At 41.8% G+C, this 17,504-nt stretch overlaps 1 protein-coding gene across 2 annotated transcripts in view; it reads right to left on the bottom strand.

Annotated features, from left to right (window-relative positions):
* Positions 1-17,504, bottom strand: part of SNTG1 (syntrophin gamma 1) — a 3,232,656-nt gene that overhangs the window by 2,426,852 nt on the left and 788,300 nt on the right. The gene's annotated exons all lie outside the window — the stretch shown is intronic.

The raw sequence follows: 17,504 nt of genomic DNA, 5'->3' as shown, positions 1-17,504 counted from the left end.
ATTGTCTAGATGTACCTAACTTTTTAACCCTTCATAACCAGGCCAAGCACGGGATTGAATACAAAAATAATGTTGAACAGATTGACATCTAATCACAAAAAGAATGCTTTCTGAATAAAGCCCTAACATTTTGCATATAATTCTACTCACCTGTTTTTTCTGTACTGCAATTTAAAGATTCTTGTGGGAATTAACATGAAAAATCCACATTTTGGGACTCCCCCTTTTTTCTTGGCCCCTGCTTGATCGAGTGACGCAAAACTTTCCAGAAAATAACAGGAGTTAAACAACTTTATTTTGGAAAGCTTTGTAAAGATTCGTCAAACAGTGCTAAAGGAATGAGCAAAACAAAGAATGCTCTTCCTGTAGAGTGGCAAGCACCACTGTGTAATACATATTTAAATATATAATATATTTATATGTTTTTAATTGAGAAAGATAAGCATAATCTGTGATTATTTTTATTTTTATGAAATAATAATCTTAATTACAAATATTTGTGCATTAAATTAATATATTTTGAATATGTTCCTATTTAATACACATTTAAGTTGATGAGTTAATGTGTTGTGACATTTTCTTGTTTCAGTTCTAGATAAGTGTTTGATATTTATATTGTACTTAAAAATATTTTTTAAATATGTTATTACAATTTACTGTACTTTGCCACAGGGAGATCTCTATCCAGTAACTCCACCAGCAGGGGAAAAGTAACTAGTAGCAACATTCCACTCAAAACTTCCATTGTAGGAAGCTTCACCTCTTTTGTGAGTGGATAGATACATGTAAGTCTACACCTAGGTATACATTTCGACTTGGATATGGTAAAATACCAAACAAATGGAGACTTACATCCAAGTGCAAGAGTAAGGGGGTCATTATGAGTCTGTTGGTCTTAAGACCGCCACACTCGTGGTGGCAATCAGAAATGCCATAGATGCCGCGGTCTGATCACCACATTAAGACTATGGTGGTTAGACCTCCAGGGAACCAACAGTCCATTGAGGATCATGGATCCCGGAGGCCTGGCAGTGGGGGAGATCGTAATTCACCAGGGCAGCGCAGTGGTAACGCCACCACGAAAAGGCTGGTGGAGACCAGGTGCAGGGGACCACAGGGTGGCCCCTGCACTGTCCATGTACTTGGCATGGGCCGTGCAGGAGCATCCCTTTCCATCTCCAGAACTTTGCAGACAGTGAACATTACGAGGGTGCTGGTGCACCCTGCTGGCTACAGCATTGCCGCTGGCTCGATTACGAGCTGGAGACAATGCTGTACTTTGTTTCCTGCTAGGCCGGGGGGAGGAAACTCAGGTTTCTACCCACTGACCTAGCGGAAAACTAATAATGACTACGGTGGGCAGGTCGACACATAGGCGGTGGCCACCCTGTCAGGAGTTAGGCGGACAGGCTTTCCCTTTTACCAATCTCAAAATGACTCCCTGAATCTTCACATTTTCTGAGGAATTGATATCCTCTCTCTTGTGTATGGTTAGGATGGCTTTACAGCAATGGAAGCTGCAGAGTATCACTCCCCTATGCCCAAACTGCCTGTTTGTGCTCAGTCATCCATCTTTCATCCAGTCTTCCCCTCTGATGAATTCTCAGTTGTGTGCATAGGCAATTCTTTGAGAGTTCACATTTACAAGAGTAAGAAAGTCATTTTTCTAACTTTCATGAATGAGGTTGCAGTGAAGAATCACAGAAACTGTTTTTTTTTTGTTCACAACCTCAGAGCAATATACTGAATTCTTAAATAATTGCTTTGCACTGATGTGTAAACATAAATAGTTGACATACGCTGAAACATAACAATGGACGTTGCAGTTTTCTGGCTCTTGTGCTGACAAAATCAATAATTTGTCAAATTTGACTAGTGCTTATAATTAGAATCAAAGCACATTTAGACAAAAGGCTAACCAAATGTGTTGGAGGTCCCTCAGAAGGTGACATTATCAATAACAAAAGTTGTCTTATGAACAGGGCCGGCTTTAGTGATGGTGGCACCCGGTGCGATATTCTTTTATGACACCCCCAACCCCATGACCGCCTCCTCGGATTGCCTCACTACCACCCGCCAAATATGCCCCTCATTTGTCCATAGCCCACCTTTCACAAACATTCATTTACTTTAAAGCACTTGCAAAGACTGGATTTACTAATCCACTTGGCTATCCACATAAAATATAGTTTAGGTATTTACAACAGGCACATTAACCCTCTGCGTACTTTATGGTGAGTCAAAGCTGCGGCTAGAAAAACTTCCCATCTGTCTCCCTAGCAGGAACATTAATCACAAGAGGCATCTTGATATTTGAATTGTTTCATGAAGGCTGGACGCACACTGAACCTTTCAACTGGTGCTTTAAATTCGCAAGTTTTATAAGTTATTGCTAAACCCACCACCCCCCTGAGGTCAGTGCCCCCGAATCCAGGTCCCCACCCAGTGCTGCCACACCGCCCGCTCCGCCCGGCCCTAAAGCTGGCCCTGCTTATGAATGTTAAACTGTAAGTGTTTTATTTGGAAATTGAATGTTTATTTTCTTCCTACATTCCACATTATGGAAGAATACCCGCAAATATGTTTTACTTTATTCTACTTGTTAAGACTAATGGGGTACTTCAGCCTTGAGGTGAACTACAATTAAGTTCCCACAACATTAAGCAACTTTGCACTTAAAAGTAATAGCAGGTTTCAGCGTGGAATCTAATCAAGCGCTTATCCATGGAAGATTGACAAAACCTGAACGTCTTCCCTTAAAGAAAACTCTGTGTGTTGCTTTTACTAGTATCCAACCAACAACAAAGGTAAACAATAAATCAAATAAAATGTACAAAATAATTTAGCAAAGGGGAATGTACGAGTTAACGAAAATATTGGAAAGACATTATCCAAGCATCAAGTTATGATCATGTGAAAAATTATAGAAAACAATCTGAAATTTAAAAGTCAAAATTATCCTTATCTCACTCTGAGAAAGGTGCTGGTCTTCTCAGGCTGATGTAGAATTCTGATTCCAGTGCAGTCATACAAAAATGGGATCTCATCTGCCAATAGGAATCATGGAGTATAGGTCTAATACATTTAAGCCCACATTTTTTACTTTTTGACGAAAACCAGCGCCGGCGCTGGTTTGCGTAAAAAAATGTACCGCCGGCTACTGCCATTCCAACGCACCAGGCCGGTGCCTTATTTATGGATTGATGTTAGCCGGCACTGCGGGCTGGTCAGAGTAAAAAAAAATGATTCTAACCAGGCAGCGCCGGCGTAGGGAATAATGGGGGTTGTGCGTCAAAAAATGGTTCAAGTCAGGTTAGAGTAAAAACTCATGGCTCTAACCGGACTTGCGCCATGTTTTGACGCACAACCCCCATTGAAATGACTCCTGTCTTAGTAAGACAGGAGTCATGCCCCCCTGCCCAATGGCCAGGCACAGGAGACTTCTGTCCCGTGGGCCTGGCCATTGGGCACAGTGGCATGTAGGGGGGCCCATGTTAGCCCCCCCCCCCATGACACTTAAATTAAAAAAAAAAAAATTACCTCAACGTACCTGTACTTACCTGGGATGAGTCCCCCCATCCATGGGTGTCCTCCAGGGGTGGGTGGGGGTAGCAGGGGGTGTCCCTGGGGGCAGTGAAGGGCACCTGTGGACTGCTTCCATGGTCAGTCAGAGACCATGGAAATGAGCCCACAGGTCCCTTAACGCCTGCCCTGACCCAGGCGTTAAAACACGGCGCACATTAGGCTGGGTGCCGTTTTTTAAGGCCTGCCCTCTCCTGTGCATCAAAATGATGGAGTATAAATAAGGTGCACAGTCCTTAAAGTAATTTTTTGGACAGGAATGCCTACCTTGCATGTCATTAACGCAAGGAGGTTTCCCGCATCCAGAAAATGACACACACTGAGGAATTTTGACGTTCGCGGGGTCGGGCGTCATAGTATAAATATGGTGTAAGGTGTGTGCCGAATGTGCGTCAACATTTTTGATGCACATTCGGCGCAGAGTATAAATATGCGCTTAAATTTCCATCAGGAGTTCTCACCATCTGCAATCACATGTAGTACATAAGGCAGACCATCAGGAGCTTAGCCATATATGTTTCAACAGCTAACAGCTATGAAATTTAACATAACACCACTGATCTTTCACGCAATCTATTGCAGGCTGCGATATTACATAACCGACTCATTAACAGTAAAAAGTATAGTATTTTGTTAATTAATCTTTACCTGACTATCCACAACAAACACGAAAACATGAAACTTATACAGCTAAGTTGAAGTATTCAAAAGTTATATTATCCCCCAAAAAGACACAAATTGATTGCTACAGAAGACTGGTAGTTCTGAGCAAAAGTCAGAACTCACCCATTTCATCCCATCCAAAGGGGTCAGTGAAGCTGACAAAGCAAGACCCAATGGGAGAAATCAATAGACAATTTAAAAAAGTGGCAAATATGTCAAGAAAATGAGAACTTCAACATTACACAGTCTTGTTCCCCTCAATGTCACTATGACCAGAAGTGATCAATACACTGCGGTGCTAAGGGACATACCAGATCAAGCATCTCTAGGTCAATACAAGCTCACACAGCAGATACTTGCCAAACTGAAAGATCAGAGCAAATTATGGAATTATATTGACACACTAGACGATTGCCACAATCATCAAATAGGAAGTGGATTGAAAGCCTATGAATGGGAACATCACATTCTACAAATCAATCATGATAGTAATTATGCACTGGTAGTTAATCATCATCCTGCAATAGAGCCTAAAGAGCCCACACAAGAAATGATGACTACTTATAGTAGAGTGATTAAGGAATATAGCTGTAAGATTAATACAAAAAGCACTAAAATCTCTCCAAAGCATTGCAGACTAGATGGAACCCCAGGGCCTAACGAAATACCCTTTTCTTTGTTCAAAGCTGATGTAGACTACTGAAAGGCCTGGTTAACTAACGGTTTTATAGAAAGTATCTTTCTAACTGTCCACTGTTACAAAATTGTGGCATGGCTCTACAGTATTTCCCCTTTTCAGATAAGGTACCCACTCAGATCCAACCTGCTATAAGCCAGCACAATATTTTCCAAAATTATAGTGGGTCACAAGCTGATTTTGGTAAGTCTAAGCAATAAATAAAGATGCCTTCAAATTCTGGATTTATCTTGTCCCATTTGCTGCACTTCAAAGATAGAGGTCAAATGTCAGGCTATTTCTTCTGGCAAATTGCTGCTTATTTTTTAACATAGAGGTTAGTGTTTACAAACTCCTCTACCTTTGCAGTCAGAGAAAGAAAGGTAATGTGCATTGTGTTACATTCTTGCTGGGGCAATGGGTATTTGAAAGGAAAGGTGGTAGGATGTCATTTTTTACACACAACAAAATGTAAATACCTGTAAATTAACTGCACACGCATTCATCAGTTAGGAAAGCACAAATTAAACACATTTCATAAAAAACACTTTACTTTGTGATGCACAATTGATAAGTATTCACTAAAACCCGATTTCCACACATTATTGTTTGTGTGCAATATAGATTTATCACTAAAATTGTATATGTGTGCACATATAGTGGCCATTTCAATTGAAACAGGCTGTCTGCAAATGTTCTATCTGTAAATGGCAGAGTGCTAGCACATCATTCTTTAATTACGTTAAAAAATCGCCCACCTCATGTCCATTAGAGCTAGGTGGGTCATGAAAGTTTGTTGTTCTAAAAAGTGCGTCATGGTTTCAAAAGGTGTGAAAAGCACTTATCTAGCAGTTCACTAGCACTACTAGATATTGCAGATTATATTGAAGCAATTAGAAGCATGGATTAAAAGCAAACACATTTTTTTTGGTTTCCAAATAGGCATCGGACCCAGGTGCTACGGAGTAAACAATCAACAATATCATCAAGCAATTATAGGGAAATGTGACTCTTTTCTTGTTTTATTGATTACTCAGATGTCTTTGAATGGCCAGATACACTTTATGGAAAACAGTTGTCTGCATGAGAAATTCCAGCACTCTTAATGGGGGGCACTATGCCCGTATAGTGTGCTTGATTTCAGATTCTGCAATGTTTAGGACATTTCAAAGCAAACATATTCCATCAGTGGTCATAAAGAGGAGTGTGTACTAACCATGGACTTTTCATTCTCTATCCAGCCAATATTTTTAATGCAGTAATCAAAGCAAGATAGTTTCCAGTAGGAATACAGAAACATCATCTTAAAATCTTACAGTACACCAATGACATATTACTAAACCAAATACTTATATTTTACTTAAGAAAATTCTAAACAACATACATGCTTAGATCCTTGACAATTAAAACTAAATCAAGAAAAGTAAAGAACTTCAGAAAATATGCAAGTAACTCAAAGAAAGATGGCATTCCGGTCCACTAATCTTGGGGTATACCAATGCCTATAATCATCTCTGCATATGACTAACTGAAAAAGGCACCCAAGTACACCAAGTAGCAAATACCAGGCACTGAGGGGTCACTCTCACTTTTGGTTTTCGCAGACTCATTTCCAAATTGCAAAGTTAATCAGCTAGTGCAATCTTAATGGTTACAAGAGCATAACTGCTTGCGCTGATACTTGCGATACTTGGTCATCGAAGCTTCCTGTGTTGGTTCACATCCACTTTGGACCTGACACAATGTTATACACTCAGACAGCTCTTCCATCTGCCAAAGAGCACATTAAGGGTACAGCTAATCAGAGAATTGGTACTGCCCAGGCAGGTCCTACCATGCAAAGCCAACTTCTTGAAGTACTGTCATATTGTCATCAATTCAAAAGAAGACAAGCAGTTTGAAACAAGTCATTAGTTTAACCATAGAGAATGGAAACTACATCAATAACCCACAGCGCAGGTGTTTATTAGGTGCAGTTCAAGCTTCAGAGAAGGAAACCAACAAAATCGGCGCTTAAAGCAGCAATTAAAAATCTGAAAACAATGCTAAGCTACATAGCAGATGACATTGAGTTGTCATTGATTTTCAAGTTTCATCATGGAATCTTACAACTCTCTGCATGCTCAAAATTATCTATCAGATTCAGTATATAAATTAGTACACTAAAACAAATTCTGTACATGATTCATGTTTTTTCCCACAAAGAATTCAGATCATCCTGGTCTGCTCAGCCAGTCATAAATCCAAGATGTAGGCTTTGTGATTACAAGCACACATGGTTACTTCATCTCCAATGCTGTTGCCCTGCAGTCAATCTAGAGTGGCAAATTTACCTTAAACAGGTTATTCTAATTAACAGAATTACATATTGTAACAATGCATTAAGACATTCTTTCAATGAAAAGAATATCTTGGAATTTAGCTGTTTCTCAAAATGCCTTTCAACTGCTTTTATAAAGCTTTTGCAAATATCCTAATTACTCTGACTCAATTTTACCTTGTTTTAGCAATACTCTCCACCCTGCTGAGGCTGAATTTCAAAATTTCAGAGTTTTAATTATTTGTTTACCTATTTTAGGTATGTATTTGACAGCTGTGATCTTTAGACATTTTTCTAACTTCTCAGTTTTCTGATATACATAACGCACCCTCCAAGTTCAGTTGATAATTTAATAGATTGAGGTCTCATAGTTCACCATAAATGATAATGTTACCTTCTGGCTTACAAGTTTTCATGTACATTAAATACCTAGGGTAAGATGAGATACAAAGCTGTTACTCAGATGTGGTCCATGAAGTTGTTGATGCAGGTTCTATGGCCCTGCAGAAGCTCTGTTTGCAATACTTTGCAAAAAGCTTTGGCTCATATTTATACTTTTTTTAGTGCCGCATTTGCGTCGTTTTGTGAGGCAAAAGCAGTGCAAACTTACAGAATACAATTGTATTTTGTACGTTTGCGCTGATTTTGCATCAAAAAATGACACAAATGTGGCGCTAAAAAAGTATAAATATGGGCCTTTGTGTGGATAAACCTATGAAAGTGCTGCTGCCCAGGATGTTTCATCTTCAGTGTAGGAAAGTGTCTCTCTTGACATGGTTATCCCCCACTTTTTGCCTGGTACTGGATGTGATTTCAAAGTTGTTAGTGCCCAGGCCCCTGCTAACCAGGTTTCCTGGGCCAGACCTCTTTCCCAAAGCTGTTGTGATGCTTTAGCACAGTTGATAGCACGTCCAGCTGCCACTATAAGTTCCTAATAAGTGGTACTTAAGTACCCAGGGCATGGGGTAATAAGGGTAGGCCTCTGAGGGCAGCAGCACAGATTGTGTCACCCTCAGGGACCATGCATCCAAGTGCACTCAGCACTGCCATTGCAGGATGAGTGTCCTGGTGCAATCCTAAAATGCAAAACTGACATGGAACACAGCCTGTGTGACTTGTCCCCTACACACTGCATGCAATATAGGTAAGTAACCCCTCTGGCAGGCCTTTCAGCCCAAGGCAGGGTGCACAATACTGCATGTGTGAGCATTGATGCATGAGCAGTATGCCCCTACTGTGTCCTTGCCAAACCTGGGAAATAGTAAATGAACAGAGCAGCTATTTTACATGCATGTGCTGGACACTGGTCAGTATGAGCTTACCAGCTACATGATGGCCACTCAGAACCCTGGGGGTTTTGGTATCAAACAACTCAGAAATAATGCCAAACTGGTACCAGTATTGGATTTATTTCAAGATGTACCTAGGGGCCACCATAGAGGTGACCCATGCAAAAGCTAACTAACCCTGGTATGGCTTATGGTCGGTCACAACCGGCATGCCACCACCAGACATGATTCTTAAATCCTGGGGTGAGAGCCCTTGCTCTCTGGGTTCAGACAAAAAAGTATTTCCTGGCCAGAAGTGTTACATCTGTTCCCCCAGGAACATGTACAGCCCTGCTAGCGAACTTCAAAGAGCAGATAGCTGCCCACACTAAAAACCCCCACTTTTGGGGGGAGCAGTAGCTTGAAAATGCACAAAGGACTTGAGGGGTGGCTACCCCCAGCTCGCACCACCCCTAAGGTGTTGCATGCAATGTGACCCCTCCTATTTATTGTCCTCCATCTTTCCCGGTAGGAAAATAACCTATCATGGACAGGGAAGTTATCTCTGCCCACAGGAGGTGGTTACATATTGGGTGTAGCCACCCTAAGGTAAATGACCCTTTGGTCACTAGTAGATACTCCCCTATGCTCTCACTAAATGCAGTATTTAGTGGGCACCCCTAGACTTGCAGATAAGGTTCCAAGGACACAAGAAGGACTGCAACAAAGACGACCGAAGGCTTGAGAACTGCATTCCTGCTGCCCAAAGAAAATGGCACCAAACCGTGCCTGCTGCACCCAGGACTAGACAATCACTGGAGACTGCATGGACATTGTACAGAATCTACAAAAGCCGAAAGGACCTCTACCCTTCTGAAAATCATCAAAGACCTTCCTCCAGAGTGAAGGCATCACTCCCTGCAACAAAGAAGCAAAAGACCCGTGAAATCTAGTTCACTGACTTGCCACTGCCCAAGGAACAGGGCAGAGCAGCTGGACCAAATGTCACCCGATGGACCCGGAGAACAAATCCTGAAAGCGTGGCAAGTTTTGTGACACTGCAATCTCTAGCGGCTGAACTATGCAATAGCAAGGGGTACTGGATCCCTAACGTCAGACACCCAGAAGAAAAGTCCACTCCAGACTCTCAATGGATCAGGAGCAAACCCCGGTTGAGGGACTCCAGAACATGTAAGAAGCACCCACCAGAGTAGTCCTGCTGACCCGCAATCCACACTCAGAGTGATCTGTCTCCTGCTTCCAAGGGCACCTTTGCTCAGAGCTCTCTGCTTCCCTATCTGCTCTGCACCCGGCCCCCATAGGCTCTTCACAGGCAAACCAGTTGTGCTCTAAGTGTCCCCCACCACTTGTGACCGCTACATTCCAAGGAGACCCAACAGACTCATCTTGTAGTTTGCCTGTGCATTGCTTTTCTAAGTGGTTCCCCAAAATGGTCCTGCACCAGCTCCAAAGTCTTTTCAGCAGCTGCTTCCATTAAATCCGTGAATCACCCAAACTTCTCCGGCTGGTCCTTGGGACCTCCTGATGACCTCAACCTAAAAACAAAAGGAGACACTGGTAAATGCATTCCCTGATTTTATATGCATTTTTAAACATATGTGCAGTTTTGGAGTTCGATTCCTATGGTGAGTAATTACGCATAAAAGCAAGACATGTTTTAAACTTTGAAAAATCATAACTTAAAAAGTACGTGCCCAATTTTGATGATCTTGGCCATAAAAATGTATAAAAATTTGAAGCATTTTTGTAAATTGGTCTCAAGTTATTCCTTAGAGTGTGTGTCCATTTTAATTGATACTGTGAGTACAACAATGCTTTGCACTTCTCCAACATTGGCCTAACTGCTCGACTAAGCTTCCATAAAAATTAGAGCATTAGGTGGTCCAGTTTTTACCTCTGTAAACCAGGGTAAGGTTGCTTGTCCTCTCTGCACAGTGCACATCATTTTTGTACACTATATAGAGAATCAGCCTCCTACAATCAGTCACACTCTGTCACCTTCTACTATTTGTTTAGTTTCCCTTCAAGTGCAGACACTGCTCTGGAGACTGGAATTATTTGGGAGTCATGGCTGAAGAGACCTCCATGACATAAGATATGTTTTGCATGAGGTCCTGCTGAAACTTCATTTCATTGCAGCACAAAAGGTGTGAGTGGGATGAATCGGATTGCCACAAGCTTTAACGACCTGTTCCTGGCCCTTAAGGGCATGAATTTCAGTGGGGAACAGGCTTGACAATTACTCTTCTCAGTACAATAGGCAGAGGTTCAATTCTTACTTTTCTCTGTTGATTTTGTTCTAGATAATGACAGGGTGCTATCTTCTTGGGACATTCTCCTCAGCATTAAGGAGAGCTAATCAAGGACAGAAGGCCACCCTCAATGTTTCTTGTGAGGAGCAGGAAACCAGCTTCACTGGCACTGAAAACAGATTTTACAAGCAAAGATTCAATTGAGAGTTGAAGCAGAGGCTGAATGAGTTGAAGGGAGAGTTGAAACCATTCACTACAAAGGCATGTTTGAGGGAGTAAGAAAGTCATTCTCACAGTTCTCTTTTACTCTGTCCCAGGTTTGATTTCTGGCTTGTGAGGAACGTCTGCTTTATTTTATAGGAGTAAGTTGCTATTTCCTTTTGAGAGGTTCTAAATCTAGTAAACTTCCCACACAAACCCCACCTATGTTTTTTCAGCAGCACATCCTGCAACCAGTGTTGTCATACATACCACAAAGCACTATCCAGTTTTCCAAGATGGCGATGCCAAGGCTTGGACCGGTGTTCCCTCTAGCGAATGCTAAGCTGACCTCCATTTATGCCCATGTGAATTAGGGATAGATAGATCCCAATTATAGAGAACCCTGTGCCTTGCGGCCACCTATCTCTTATAGCTTCATTAAAGTATGTTGTCCGGAAGTTACTGGGTTATGCCTAGGAGAAATGCCCTTGCTTAAATCCATAGTTAATGGATGTCAAACTGTTGATAATTTCTCCATTTCCACATGTTTCTAATTGGAATCCTTGAGGAATGCAGAAGAAATGCCATGTTAAACAAGAATTCCTCATTCCAGACATTGAGGAATAAAGGAGTAAGGAGTTCTTGTTCCATCCAGCACTGTCATTGGCTGACCATTTTAATGAAGTGAATTGCATGTATGCTAATCTAATTAAAATATCCGGTCCCTGACACTGCTCTTCAAAGAAACGTTCCTCGCAAGGGAGCTGGAATATGATACCTAGGCATCCGGAGTAACCTGCAGACAGGTACTGCAAGCAACTTTCTTGCTGGGGAAGTTGCTTTAAAGTGCAATGGGAGGGGAAGAGTAGCGTATTTACAATAATGCAGAAAAGGGTAAGGCAAATAGGTTACTCAGCACGTTATAGTGCTTCTAAAGGGAGCTGCCATTTTATCTGCAGTGTTATAGGCTGTCTCTCTGTCCATTTGCCATGGTTTTACATGTGGGCGGTGAAAAGTATTACTATATTCCACATTGGATATTTGAATTATACCACACTTATGCCGTTTTGTGCACTTTATACTTGACTTATATGAAAGTAAAGGGCCGTATTTATACTTTTTGGCGCACAACTGCGCCAACGCAGTTGTGCGTCAAAAAATTTAACGCCATTCCAAAGCGCCATGCGGGCGCCTTATTTATGGAATGACGTTAGCCGGCGGAGCTGCCTGGTGTGCGTAAAAAAAAAATGACTTACACCAGGCAGCGCCGGCGTAGGGGAAAATGGAGCTTGGGCGCCAAAAAATGGGGCAAGTCAGGCTGAGGCAAAATTTTCGCCTCAACCCGATTAGCGCCATTTTTTTGGACTCCCAACCCCCATTCAAATGACTCCTGTCTTAGCAAAGACAGGAGTCATGCCCCCTTGCCCAATGGCCATGCCCAGGGGACTTATGTCCCCTGGGCATGGTCATTGGGCATAGTGGCATGTAGGGGGGCACAAATCAGGCCCCCCTATGCCACAATTTTTTTTAAAAAAAATTACTTACCTGAACTTACCTTAAGTTCCCTGGGATGGGTCCCTCCATCCTTGGGCGTCCTCCTGGGGTGGGCAAGGGTTGCAGGGGGTGTCCCTGGGGGCATGGGAGGGCACCTCTGGGCTCCTTCCGAGCCCACAGGTCCCTTAACGCCTGCCCTGACCAGGCGTTAAAAAATGACGCTAAAGCGGCTGGACGTCATTTTTTTTGACCCGCCCACTCCCGGGCGTCATTTTTGCCCGGGAGTGTAAATACGGCGCACATGCCTCGGAGTAATTTTTTAGACGGGAACGCCTACCTTGCATATCATTAACGCAAGGAAGGTGTCCACGCTAAAAAATGACGCAAACTCCAGGATCTTTGGCGCTAGACGGGTCTAACGCCAAAGTATAAATATGGAGTTAGTTTTGCATCGGATTTGCGTAAAAAAAAACGACGCAAATCCGGCGCAAACAGAGTATAAATATGCCCCAAAATGCGCTGACTAGAGTTTTTATCGTGGATACCATATTTTTAGGATAGCACACATTCAGAGAGGGTTGATTTTCTGTTGGTCGTCTGATTGACATTTCCTGAGCATTTAGCCTATTTCTCTCTTGCAAATGGATAAAACAATTACCAGAGAATGCTAAATTTCACTTATCCTCTTTGATTGCCTTTGCCGTTTTCACTACTATTTACAGCAGCATGTAGATTCAAATGCCCCCTTCAAACTTTCACAAATTAGCCAGCCTATCATCATCCTATTGCGATGAATGGTTTAATTTCTATTAAGGAAGTTTGGCAACACATTTATTTAGATAATCAATTATTTCATGAGATTTAGAACACCTACTGTCGTCTCTGCAGTGTTCAACCCATAATATAAACACTTCAATACAAAATTACACAGAATTCTATTTAAAACGGATTAGTGATTTATTTTACATACGTATGACAGTGGGAAGCAAGTGTAAAGACTGAACAAAATTAAGTAGCTGTTTAGGACAAAGATGCTGAACAAAATTACATTTAACATTTTACGCTGTTATAAATGATTTATCTTGCAATGTTGATTCCTTCCTGCAAGAGTTTAGCTTTCACATCTCAAAGATCTGCGAATGGCATTGTACAATGAGTGGTGTCTGATTTTTGGAGTCGTGATACCGTATTCTGTTTTCAGACACAGGCACACTCCCATTGTTAGTAAGTAAGTTTATTGACAGGGTTAATTAAAACCATCACAATTCCAAAATGCATAATAATATACATACTTTGCCTATTCAATATTTATAAAAAACATAAAAGCTTATTTAAAACTAAAACATATCATGTTTAAGGAGTTGTGCAATCTAAAATGTTCTCCACTAATTCCAACCTCGATCTTCAACTTACCTTTAGGACTTTCTTGCTCCCTTGTGAACACAGTAATAGTAAATGAGTGAAGCCGAGTGAGAATCCTAAATTATGGCCCTTGCACACTCGGCTTCAACTTTGTTCACAAGTTCTTTCTGGGCCTGTACCATGAATTTAGTCCCTCTACATAAAAACAGGATCGAAGGTCCGCTAAGCCAGCTAATGATAGCTGGTCTGCATGAGCATAAGTTCAGTGTCTTAAAAATGTTTTTCAAATATAATATGCTGTGGCTTAGCAAATTGTTAAAAATGTACCCTTTGACACACATCATCGAAATAGATTTTATTAGTGCCCATACTGGAGATGTGCTATATTGGTGTCACAATTCCTCGAGAAAAGGAGACATCCATTAACACAGCTAGTAACTCCCATACAACTAGCTGAGTACATGTTACTCAACCATGACTGAGTAACCACAGTACACTCTCCATCCAATATACATAGGAGATAATCAGCTACATGCATAGTGTCTACTACGATGCAACATTTGGAATACAAAGCATCCTATTGTTTACAAAAACAGAGTAGGGTGAATGATGTGTTTCAGTCTTCGCACCTTCATACATTTCTTCATGAGTCAAACTTCTGGCTAGAAATCATGGAAGATATTGCAGTTTGAAAAATCAGAATATCCTACTTTTAAGAGTTAAAACCTGGGTGAGTCTGAACAGCCAAAAATATTTATTTGCTCCAAAAAACCTAAGGATCTCAATTTTCACCATTACTTTCTGCCTACATGCATGTTTTATAGCATCTTCTAGCAATGTCACTCAGGGACTGGTAGAATCATTTTTCCTAAACATTGTCACTTCTTTGGGGAACTAGCTAAATACATGTTGTTACTTCAGTTGTCGATCTTGATTACTTGTAAGGATACCCTACCAACCCAGAGAAAGGCCCATCATAATAACTTATTTGTAATCATAGAACGTCATACCGGGCTTTCCTAAGTGCTCTAAATAACTGTTCTTAATTTTGCCCACTTTGCTGATGAGTTCTGCTTTGTTGAAGCAGCAACTGTTCAGTTCATCTAATTATCCTTCTGGCATCAGTCCTTTTAGGAGATGCAATGCACCAAGGGTGGTATTATAAAAAGTGACCCGGGGGTGCAGCTCGCATGTGTGCCCACTTTGTGTGTCCTCGGGACACTTTGGTATTACAGAAGTGGGGGCAGATGCTTGTGCAACCCTTTCTGTAATACAGATGTGCCAGCAGTATCTTACAAGGACATTCCCTCATTTGTATGGGGGTGTGGCCTCATTCAAATGAGGTAATCTATTTACCTCTGCACCTGTGCTAAATTATGAATGTGGGCGCAAAGGCAAAGAAGCAATATGCATACTGAAAGTGTGCCATAACAATGTGTCACACTGTCAGATTGCCCCCAGAGGGCAGCCCTCTTGAGGAGGGAATGGGCTCCCATGAACAACCCAGACATCCATTTCAGGAGGGTGCATTCACTCACTGCACAGGCCTGCAAAGGGATCTCTTTCCCCTTTTTAAAGTGCAGACGGGTTGCCACACCACCCACACAGTGAAACATGGAGTGGATTTGAAGCAGCTGCTCCTTATTTCACTTGAATGTGCTGCTCCCAGGGCAGCAGAAGGTCACAACTGTTCTCAGGCCAGAGAAATTCACTGTAATACAGTGCACCTTCCCTGTTTGCACACAACCCACCTATTTAAAGCTGCACATGGGGCAAACAGGGAAAGTGCTCAGTGTATGTAATATGACCCCCGGTAAAGCAAAGGATTTTCCATACACATTTGAAATATATGGAAAAGGACTCAGAAGGAAAAGATCAAATGCAGGTATGTGAGTGATAAATCTGGGACAGACCTGCATATTATTCCCCCTTTTTATACAAAAAACTCATGCTGATTAGGAACTTGGATTAAGAAATGGGCTTGAGTCTGAATAATCTAAAATTGCTAGTCCAGTATCAGCCATCTCGTAATGGGGCTCTCAATGAGCAGTAATGCAGCACCAATTGCCTTGACAGGTGTCATGCAGAACCCTGACCCAGGCCAGTGTTTTCCAGGAAGAAGCCTCATAATCACTGAGGTGATCTAAAGGCAAGGACTCAACTTTAAAACCCGATGAACAAACCTTGATTCAGAAAGTTCAAAGAATGACATCCTCCTGAAAGAAATGACTTTAAAAGTGGAACAATTTCACAACCGCAAATTCATTATGGAGGCAATTCTTCTTGATTTGGCAATGCCGTGTTTAAACTATAATTTTGAAAAATAGACTTCATAACCTATAACTTTTGGATTGAAAAGACAGGTATAATTGGTCTCAGATTGTTTTTCCTCTTGGACTATTTGCCCAATAACCAGAAGCAGACAGCAGTAATCAAGCAATTGTGCACAGAGCCACGGAGGCTGACTGTAGATAAACATTTCAAATGGAAACAGCAGTAAATTACAGATAGTACATGTTAGAAATGAGGTCTCTGGTTGGCAGTCAGTTTGCACTCTGTCCAAGCAGAGACCCTCAGGCTAGTCAGGGTAATGCAGATAAACACTTTAGATAACCCCTGCACACCCTTTTGGTAGCTTGGCACAACAGTCAGGCTTATCTCAAAGGCAATGTGTAAAGTATTTGTACTCAAAACACACAATAATACACTAAAAACACTACAAAATGGACACCATACCAGTTTAGAAAATAGGTAATATTTATCTAAATAAAACAAGACCAAAAGACAAAAAAACAACATACACATGTCAAATTATGAATTTTTTGAGTAAAAAGAGTCTTACTCCATAGAAAATAATGGAAACGTTGTTACACAAAGTACCTGGTTTGAGTAAAAAATAAAGCCACACAGGTTAATGAGCATCGGAGAAGTCAGAGATGCATCAATTCCTTACTCGCAAGTGAGGCTGTGCATTGTTTCCTCTCCGGTCGGGAAGGCGATGTGTGATTTTTCTCTCCTGCAAGAGAGCGATTTGTAGATTTCCAGATGGGGACCTTGGATCCGCACAGGTTCACAATGATTTTCACATGCAGCAATGATGCTTGTGAAATCCTGCCGCACTGTGATGGAAAAAAACTCGCTGTGAGGGGTTGCATCGTTTTTACCGCCACATTGCAGGTGGTGCATCAACATTTTCCTCACATGGCGTCCTTTGTGGTGGTTTCAGTCCTTTTTCTACCAGCTTCACCTTTCAAGGGCCCAGGGACTGGATAGGACACCACTTGGCAGGGCAGGAGTCTCAGAAGAGAGTCAAGGGGCTGGCAGAGGAAGTCTTTGATGGCCCCGAGTCTTCAAAACAGGAGGCAAGCTCAGTCCAAGCCCTTAGAGATTCTTCACAAGCAAAGAATATACCACAAAGTCCAGTCTTTGTCCTCTTTCAGGCAGAAGCAGCAAAGGCAGGCCAACCCATTAAAGCACAGTCACAGGCAAAGGGGCAGTACTCCTCCTCCAGCTCTTCTCCTTGGCATATTTTCCTCTTGGTTCCAGAAGTAATCTGAAAATCTGGGGTTTTGGGTCCACTACTTAAACGCCTTTCTGCCTTTGAAGTAGGTAAACTTCAAAGGAAAGTCTCTGTTATTCACAAGATCCGGCCTTGCCCACGCCTG

This window comes from Pleurodeles waltl, chromosome 2_2 (genome assembly GCF_031143425.1).
Source record: "Pleurodeles waltl isolate 20211129_DDA chromosome 2_2, aPleWal1.hap1.20221129, whole genome shotgun sequence".
Taxonomy (NCBI): Eukaryota; Metazoa; Chordata; class Amphibia; order Caudata; family Salamandridae; genus Pleurodeles; species Pleurodeles waltl.
This window is presented reverse-complemented; position numbering and strand designations above follow the sequence as displayed.